We start from the raw sequence: 9,925 nt of genomic DNA, 5'->3' as shown, positions 1-9,925 counted from the left end.
ATGTATGAGGGAATTCTATCTTTCTGCCTCTTACCACTATAAACTATATTCATTCTGCTTTGTCGCCAACTGTCTGGTATTCGTCTATCTTTTGGACATTTTTCTACTCCTTTCAACAGAGCTTCCTTACTTTTTGGACCTAGTTTATTAATCAGCCTAACGGGAACTTCGTCTAGCCCTGTGGATGTCCGCTTCGGAATTTTCTCTTCATTTTTCTTGCAGTTGAAATTTGTGAGCACCAGCTCCTTTTCCATCTGGTTCTCTTTCATGCTGTTCTTTTTTCAAGTAAAATCTCATCATTGCCTTGAAAAGATTCAGTTGTTATATTCTGGATGTAATTTATTGCTGTTTCCTCGTTCAGTTTCACTTCTGTCTTCATCTACGATGTGTTGTATTGTTCCAGACATCCTGCTGAATAAGTTTGTGTGGTTCCAAAGTTTTCTATGTGCAGCCTTCTTTTTCTCACATATTTCTGACAACTAATGTTCACTTTCAGCTTTTATCTTTGCTTGAACCAGTATTTGAGCCATAGAATTTTTCTCGTGGTATATTTCCCATTTTCTGGCTACTTCATCCTGCCTCAAATGTGCTTTTCTTTTATTCCCTGTGCTCTCGGATTTCTTTCTGTTTGACGCTCACTTCTCGGATCTCCCTCTTCCACCAGCTTTTGGGTTTCTTTTTTCCTTTCCAACGAACATGTTGCTTCTCTTTCCGTATTTCTGTCGTTACTACACTTAGAAGCTTACTATATTCCCAGTTTTTGCTTGACCATTTGCGCAGTTCTTCCTCGACTCTTGTGACTATATTTGTTATTTGTTCAGCGTTAAAAATTGGAGTGGCCATTTTCTGCTCCTTGCTCTCTTTCGCAACTACATATCCCAGTTTCAATATTCCCGCAGGGGCATCTGCATCAGCAGGCATTTGGTGTGTTGCGGCACCACGTGTGCGAGCACACGAGGGTTAGACCCTCCCGCATGTAGCTGTGCACGGTTCAGCCATGCTCAGGGAAAGGGGGATCCTGGCGGTTGAGCCGATGCTGGGTGTTCGGACCTTTAAGGCCCCCTGGCAGAGGCAACACGCTTCTTTCGCCTCTGCTTCACACAGACGGCACCCCCGGACTGGCCCACCCGCCGTAAATCGGCAGTCGCCTTTTCCTTTCTCTCCTCAAATCTTCGTCTTTCTCTCTCACTTTTTTAACTTTCCTGTCTTCTTCTCTCTTCCATTTACTTCCTTGCTCCACGGCGGCGAGGGTTAAGTTTGTGTGGCTATCCTACCTTGGGTATTTATATTTGGTTATAGTGACGGCGTACGGCTGGCGTTGTGCAGGCTTGAACACAAGCTCTGCCGCGTCCCCTCGTTGGGCTCCGTGGTGGGCAGTTAGCACTGTTGCCGAACAAATACATTTTCTTATGGCAGCGCAAACTTCTGTCTATGATCGGCGTCTTAAAAGATGGCGCACCGTTCCAGTTTTTTCAGAGCAACGCCCAATCATTTCCCAAGTACTATGTTGTCCACAGCGAAAACAACATACCAGTAAGAAGGCTCTCCCCATTCCTAGTGGCCAAGTGTCTAAAAGACTAAATCGGACCTACGTACAATGTCTCAAAAATGTCTAGCAGGGACCTCCTCCTAGAACTAAATGACAAAGATCAAGCGCGAAATCTCTAGGCACTTAGTGGTATTGGCGACTCGACAGGGACAATTTCACCACACAGAACACTAAATACAAGCAGGGGTGTGATATCAGTGGAAGTCTTTATTGGCTTGAGCGATGAGGAACTGCTGGAAGGTTTCCAAGAAAAAAATGTTACCAAAGTACAAAGAATTGTCATCCGCAGGAACGACCAAGAATTCCCGACAAAACATGTTATGCTTACCTTTGGAACAATTGTCATGCCTACCTTGCTGGATGCAGGGTACGTAATAGTAGATGTCAGACCATATATCCCGAACCCCAGATGTTTCAAGTGCCAAAGGTTCGGACATGCTTCAAATGCATGCCAAGGCCAAACAACCTGTGCTGAATGCAGCTAAAATGATCACCAATCTGACAATTGCACTTGTTCCCTACATTGCATTAACTGCAAAGGAGACCATCCAGCTTACTCAGTCTTGCCCTTGCTGGAAAAAGGAAAAAGAATTGCACTAACCGTGAAAGAAAAAAAATCTCGTTCTTTGAAGCCAGAAAGCGACTATCGTACCTTTAGAGACGTGGTTATGCCAATGTGATGAAGGTGGGGGCAGGGTAGGACATGAGGCAATATATGAGCTTGGTGGCACAACCCACCATCAAGGTTCAAAGGGGACGCTCATAGTATAACTCCATCCATCCATTCTCGTTCACTATGGCGGCCCTGTTCAGCTTTTATTCGGCTGCTTAAAGTCTTTTGTCGACCGCTTTTCGTGCATCGCGCTCCATATTTAGCTAATTTTTGAGCTCTTTGACCTGTTTCACAAGCTCATGCTGGAAATCCTCGATTTTCTTGAGCATAGCATCGACATCACAATGTCTGGCGATTGACTTGATTTCCTCCCTGTTCTCACCTGGCGCCTCCTCTACCTTGAGGGACCCCCCACACACTGCGCGCTTTGCCTTCTCTCTTGCCATGTGTTGCACTTGACTTTTTCTAACTCAAACCCCGATGCTTTCAGAGCATGTGCCTTTAAACAAAAGCCGAAACGAACAGTATCTAAATTTTTAAAATACCGCACAGTAATTACCACCAATGTTTTAGAAGCAATATATGGAACCTCGTATTGCCTGACCTGTACGCATGGTTCTGTCCCCTTTCTTCTGTTCACAACGCGCTGTTACGTGCGAGGAAATCGACGAGTCGGTCGATTATGACAATGCTCCTTCTATTTGATGTTCTTCAGTTAGCTGTGGATGAGGAAGTCATTGGCATTGTTCAGGTTTTCTTGGTGACTCCTTTAAGCACACTGTCCTTACGAAGTTCTTCAGCTGCCAGCAGTCGAATCGGTGCAAGTTGTACCTGCCCACTGTCACTTTCTGAGTCTGCAGCAGGCTAACACGCTCGCTGCAGCAGTGACTACGGTTGCTACTTGTATCCCACCAGGCTGGAAGGGAAACCCAGGAATCACCTGACAATGTCCAAGCAGCCGCAGAGTTTACAGAGGGGTTTGTTTCTTTTTCTTTTTGGATGAGTTCATCAATAGCAATTCGCCCATGTCGTTCTGGTTCTCGACTTAGGCGCCAGGAAGGTGTTCGCTGATACACCAGCATCACGATCTGCTGTACATCATGACTGTGTCGCAGCACTTTCTATCGAACTTGATTTAAGTCGTCTAATGTTGAGTCATTGGGTGCCTTCGGCAATAGCGGACTCTGCGGTGTAGTTCGCAGAAAATATCTCTGCTCGTCGATGAAGGTGAGCCTTTCGGCTCACGCAGGTCTGTTCGAAACTGGGGTGGCTGCTACCAGCGGTCTTTTTCGGTGGTAACGTAGTCATTCGTGTGACAGTGTTTGTAGCCGCTTGTGTCCTTTTTGTGGTTGTGCATGGTCATAGGAGGCCTTGACTCTGTCGTCGATATGTTGTACCCATGCTTGTGGTTACAAACACTGCTTCGCCAGTGTTGTTCGTTGTCCTTGCTGCGGTGGCGGTGGTGGGAGGATCAAGTGTGGTAGCATGATGGCCACTGGACAGGCTCTAAATCTGCCACACCCTTCGCAGAATGTAGGGCAAGTGGGCAGGTGTGTATGAATCATGGGCTAACTTGGGTTGTACCATTCGGCTGGTCACTGACATCTCTTCCCCGCACGTTGCATGGTGTGGGGATTGAGGTGCCTTCTTGTGCCTCGTCCCCCAACTCCTGTACTGTGTTTAGCTTGAACTCCGGGAACTGCCACCGTAACGGCAACATGGCTGGCACAACTAGCGTGCCGAAGCTAATTTCTTGCACAAACTGTGCTTATCCCTCCCAGGGTCGAATCACCGCGTGAGCTAATGTCACCAAGATGTGCCCCAATTGGCCTCCCGAGTGGCGTGCCCCGGGCACCTCTCCACACGAGCTCTCTTTCGCTGAGCGCGTCATTGCCGCGGCAGATGCTCACAGGCCCACAACGAGGTGGTTACAAGGCCCTTTGCTCCCGCAATTCTTTAGTTTTCGCACTTGGTTGGCCGCTTCGCAGTTAGCCCTAGTGCAGCGGGCACGCATAGTCGATCAGTCTTGCGGTGAGCCTTTTCCCATAAGTGCCGTGACTGTCACACTGTGCTGCATCTTGGTTGAATAAACACCTGTGCTTATTGGCGACCTGACTCTGGAACCTTCTCTGCGCCATGTCAGACTCGATGAACCCTGCCCAAGTGCTTTTGTGTGTTGCAGAGTGGAGGAGCGTCGTGCCCTTCCCTGACCATTGCTCGTCGGGTGAGCTTTGTGCAAACCCACCTCCATATAACTGCCACCCAACTTGGTTTCAGCATGTCGTCACTGCAGGCCCCTTTTCAGCCCTTGTTCCTGCTTGATCCCCTGGCCATGGACGTAATTTCCTTCGACGCAGATGACACCTACAGCATGAGGTACGTACCCTCTGCTTTTGGCCACTGGGAGCAATCCCTTCTTTGGAAAGCCCTTTCGTCACGTCGACTGCCTAGATGTGTACCCTATTCGTAGCCGTGCCAGCTTCGGATTTGCTCAACTCTTTGAGACGCGCGTGAAACAGGTGCCTACTAGCACCCCCAATGTTTTGTTCCCGCTCACTGGCTGCTTTTCGTCCCGAGTGCAGTTGAGTACCCCATGTGCCACATCGGAGCCACCCTGCTTGAGTGTCCGCACTAACTCGCTCATTGGCCTTTCTTTGTCTTGAGCGCCTTTCTCTGACTAATTCGCCACAGACCATACAGAGTCACATGTAACTATGAGTGACGTTACAGCAGTGCGATGTACGTAAGCGCGTTTGTGAGAAATATATCAACTCTCCTGCTGGGAGCACAAAGCTCGCGAGAAGAAAGGCAAACGGCATTTGGTTTGAAATTTCAGCTCTTTCCGCAGCACATAGTGATGTAATACTTAACAGACACGAACGCTAGCACCCATTGTATACACGGCGCTTGTCGGCTCAAAATGGCCACATCTGGTGAGGGACCCCTTAACATTTTGGACCTAGCCATCACTAAGTTGAAAATCCTCAATGTTCATCTGAAGCGCTACGGTTTCTGCCTTTTGATTGACAACATCACCGGACACCAGCTCTTGCATGGTAATCATGGCTTTCAGTCACATTAGAATAGCTTCAAGTTTTGGGTGCGCACTGTGGGATCCAGAAGATTTCTCAGTGGCTTCCAAAATGTTCACCGTGTTGTTTATGTAGTCTGATATTGTTTGCTTCAAGAGTTCTAATTCTTTTGCGACGTCCGATTGCGACAAGTCCCTTTGCACTTTCACGATAATGGTAGCCATCTTTTCTATCGTCAATAAGCTATGATTTCCTTGCTTCAAAGCCTTTGTCGGAAGGCGGTGGATGACAAAGGCAGCGTCAGCACCATTGTTAACAACTGGCGATGAAACCACGGAAGACAATCGGTTGTTGAAGTGGCTAAGCCTAGCATCACAGTATGCAGCTGAAGAAAACCACAATGCAGAAGACAGGCAATACAAAAAGTACCACTGGCCATATGCGACTGACGAGTGCCGACAGCAATGAGAGAACAAAGGCACGTAGGAGAGTGCATCAAGCGGTGCCTATTGAGGCTGCACCTAAAATGGTAGCTCTGAATCGGCATGCGAGATGTGTGCAACGCTGCTTTGAGGTTGCAGGAAAACAAAATTACAACGATGTTGTTTGCATTTGCGGTAGCTTCGAACTTGCGATCGTGAGAAAAATTAAAAAAAATTAAACGAGACCAGTTCGAAACAATCAAAATTTTCGTTATTATTATACATAACTATATGGAGCAAATTGGCAATAATATTGCAGAGTTAAAATATTCCGGCCGGCCCAGAAAATAGGGTGTCCAAGAAAATCGGTCGGCAATTGTATGATTATTATGTTGTTAAAAAGAACATATTCGAATTCCACACACGTGGCAATAAACATCTTTTAAACCATTTTGAAAATGTTACGCTGCAACTGCATGCATCTGAATTACCAAGGAGAGGTTGCGCTTTGGTCGGTTGTCGCAAAATAACTAGCACGATCTTCCTGTGTCTGCCATGTAGTATACAGTGAAACAAAATAAAGTTTCTTTGTTTGTAGTTGTCAAAATGAAGAAAGCGTCATCATTTTTGTCATTATTGTGGGAAACATGCCAACTTTGCAAACTTTCTCCAAACACGAGTTATTTCTGCTGGAGGTGCAAGAATAACGTTTCAGGCCTTGACTTTATAACTGCATTTGAAAACAATGTGGTAAAATGGGTGGAAGTGCAAAGCAAGATTATGGCAGTGTGCTGTATGGTTTACATGAATAGAAAGTAGAGAGCAACTGTCGATTTTCACTGGAGGCTTTGTTCTAAAACGGCTACACTGTTGACAGTGAAACTGAAGACACATGATGGAATTCTCTTGAGAGCACCGTGGACGAGTTCTCCTGATGACAGCAGATTCAATTCATTGCAAAGGCACTTCAATTGCTCACTAGTGTCTCATTTCTCGTAGGGAGAAGGCTTCACTTTTCGCATCAGCAGAGGTGGATAGCACCTTGTAACAAGAGTGCTAAGGAAGAATAAGTATCCGCTGGCACAAACAGGTGGTACAAAAGAGGTCCCGTCCGCCACTGATGTCTGTAAACATGGAAAAAAACCTGAAGCTGCTATCGACGGAAGAGAACCGAAACCAGCACATAGCCAGCATTCACCTCAACATGCGTACAGGTCGTCTGAAGCGATTGCTGGCGTGCACCTCAGGAGCCCAGTGCATGCTGCTCATTGCCTGAGGGCAGTGTTGCACACAACTAGGCCCGCTTAGTCATCGCCAATGATGTGCTCTGGGATGTCGTGACCAAAACCTGTCCCAGGACAAGAATCCTTACAGTTCCCGAGTAGTATTTGCCTCCCTCAATGAATGAGCATACTGATAAAACAAGGTATGTTTTATAGTTGACTGCATTATGTTTTCATTTTATTCACATCAAATCCAGAGCTCAACTTACATTCTCCATTGGTTTATATTCATGTTCTTACACTCATACACCGATCTATACATAACTAGAAGACTCACTAGGTGTAACATTATCGTGGACCAATGTAAGGGCTACAACAACGCCAGGACAAGAGGGCTCTGGATTAAGCTCTGCCATCTAACGTACTTCAATGTGCTCAGTAGGGCAATATTTACTTATATTATTTATTATAATATATTATATTATATTATATTATATTATATTATATTATTTATTTAGGCTAATTTACCCTCAGCGACAGAATATCACACACACTTGAGCAAGTCGTGCCAAGCTAGGCAGACTTGGTCATTTACCACACTCGTATAAGCAGGCAAATGTAAGAAAAGTGCCAGTCATTGCCCACCTGAGGTGGAGCTTAACTGCTCCACAGCTTCCATAGTCTGCACGCTCCTAGACTCGCTCCCTGGTTTGAACGAGCACCCAACAGACTTGTCAGCCAGAGGCAAGCTGCACTGCATGCCAACCTCGACCTGACCACCGATCTTTGAAGGGGCATGGCATGCCATTTTGGCAGTGATGCTTTCAGCTAGGCTCATCGCATTTGTGAGGCCTGCAGAAAATAAGCGAGGCGATTGCAGTCCTGTTACAGCATCAAGAACAAGAGGTAAAATACAATAGAATAAATACAGGAGCATAGCCAAGGAACAGAAAATAACCCTTCCAGTTCAGTATTCCTAAAGGGCTACAAAGGAAAATCCACATTGAATACTCGAAAGCAGAGCTACCTCTTCTTTGTGGAAGGCTTATGACAGCAGAACCTATTTGTGACACTTTTTCATCTCATGCATTTTAAAGCTATTGGTGTAGTCCAAGTAATGAAAAGTTGTTGCAACATCCTAAGCTCATTGCAATCAGCCTATTTAATGTCAACTGTAGGATCTCCTGTCACCCCATGTCTGGTGCCAGATGATACTGACATATGACCTCGTTTATCTTTTACGGGTGAGCACTTTTACCATCTACAAAGTGTTGTCACTCAGCGCAGGATCTGCCTACATGTATAGGAAGTTTCTAGAATGTTATCGCTACTTCTATCCACTGTCTGTTGTCGCCGAACCTTGCGTAAGCTGAGTGCATGTATGCACGACACAAACGGTGTAGAACTTTGTGGAAGGCACGCGGGTCCCAGCAGTTACTCTGGAACATTCGATGACTGATCTATAAAAGCCGACGTGCTTGACCCGCTGATCAGATTTTTACCGATCGCCGACTGTGTTAGTCACTGTCGCTGTTCTCTGAGTATAACGTGTTTTTTGAGGGCACAAGATCACCCAATAAAACGCTAGTTTCCTCATATTTAGTATTGCTGCTTTCCTCACCGACAATACCATCCCATGCTTGCAAATTTTCTATGTCCTCACACTACCTGTCTGCTGCCCAGGATTGCACGTCAGTTCTATTAATAACAATTCAGTAACCCTGATAGGCCATCGATTACCTGTCCTACACATTATATTGCTGGTCCATAGTTCATTTACAATGCAACAGCATTCTTTAAGAGCTTTACCCACTTAGCGGTAGGTCTGTACGTATGTATGTATGACCGCACATAACCTCTTTCCTGCCAACTTGGGTTTGTGTGTAGTCTATGATCAAATGGGTAGAGCATTTGGTCGCTGTGCTGTCCCTGGGAACTGGGTTCAAAACTAACTGCCGGCCCAACTTCGGTCGCTGAGCATGTAACAATGGGTATGTGCTGCTATTCAACAAACTTCTTTGGTGCTAAGTTGGGTCACTCGGTACATGCCATTGTTCAATGACCCTGAGCAGCCTCTGCCAGTGATTTCCAATTATCCCTGTCTTGTCATCTACTTTTCCCCCGATTGTCTAGGTTGGGTGGCCTGCTCCCTCCCAACTAATTTGGTCTTTCTCTCTTCAAATTGAGAACAATCCTAGACCTCTCCAACCTATGATCACTACTATTTACCCGACCTCACACTTCTACAACTTGCACTATGCTAGAGTCGGCACAAAGTATGAAATCTATTTCATTTCTTGTGTCCCCATTACAATTTTTCCAGGCCCACTTCCTGTTATTTCGCTTCCAGAAGAAGGTATTCATAACACAGAGGCAATTTATTTCCATGAAGTCTGCCACATCTTTCATCTTCTAATTCTAGAGTTCATGACACAGTTGCCAGTCACCTGTTCCCCCACCCAATTTTCCCCCACTTTCGCATTAAAGGGCCCCTTGAGGTGTGGCCATTTTGAGCTGACAAGTACAGTGCATACAATGCGGACTCATAATGAAGGATGCTAAAATTACATCACTACACACCCCGGAAACAGCTAAAATTTCGAACTAAACACCGTTCGCACTTTTCCTCACGGGCCTGCGCTCCAAGATGAGGGGATGACTTATATCAACAAAAGCGCCTACGTACATGTGCATGCTGTGATGTTGCTCATAGTGACATGTGACCCTTCAAGAATTATTCAAGGCAACATGTGTTATTTGTGTAATCTGTTGTCTCAAGAGACGAATTAAAGTTTCGAGAAATAATATAACATGCAGACCGAATATCTGCTGTGTTTGTTTTACTTTGCACCACAGCAAGAGAGATGTACAATCGAACCATTTTTATAACTATACTGGTTTCAACAATATATCGGTTATAACAACGAAAAGCAGCTGCACCATAAACTTTTGTAAGTTTTCTATGGGGAAATAACCGGCTTACTTCAATGTCCTCATGACGCATTATCATTTATAACGATGAAGTATGGCTGCTGGGCGTCCATACTGAAAGGTAATGGAATGCGAAATCCTGTAAATGAAAAAAG

The 9,925-nt window shown here is 45.6% G+C and overlaps 1 long non-coding RNA gene across 3 annotated transcripts in view; it reads right to left on the bottom strand.

Annotated features, from left to right (window-relative positions):
* Window positions 1–6,479: 6,479 nt before the first annotated feature.
* LOC129383646 (uncharacterized) overlaps window positions 6,480–9,925 on the bottom strand; it is a 30,526-nt gene continuing 27,080 nt past the window's right edge. The window contains exons 4-7 of one of the 3 annotated variants that reach the window (XR_011895944.1): window positions 9,823–9,909; window positions 7,485–7,691; window positions 6,815–6,964; window positions 6,480–6,740 (exon numbers count right to left, since the gene is read on the bottom strand). This is a non-coding gene — a long non-coding RNA (uncharacterized lncRNA). The remainder of the gene's footprint in view (window positions 6,741–6,814; window positions 6,965–7,484; window positions 7,692–9,822; window positions 9,910–9,925) is intronic. The other 2 variants (XR_011895943.1, XR_011895945.1) reach the window with 2 other exon arrangements.

Source organism: Dermacentor andersoni, chromosome 8, assembly GCF_023375885.2.
Source record: "Dermacentor andersoni chromosome 8, qqDerAnde1_hic_scaffold, whole genome shotgun sequence".
Lineage (NCBI taxonomy): Eukaryota > Metazoa > Arthropoda > Arachnida > Ixodida > Ixodidae > Dermacentor > Dermacentor andersoni.
Note: the sequence above shows the minus strand (reverse complement) of the source record. Positions and strands in the feature narration are given on the sequence as shown.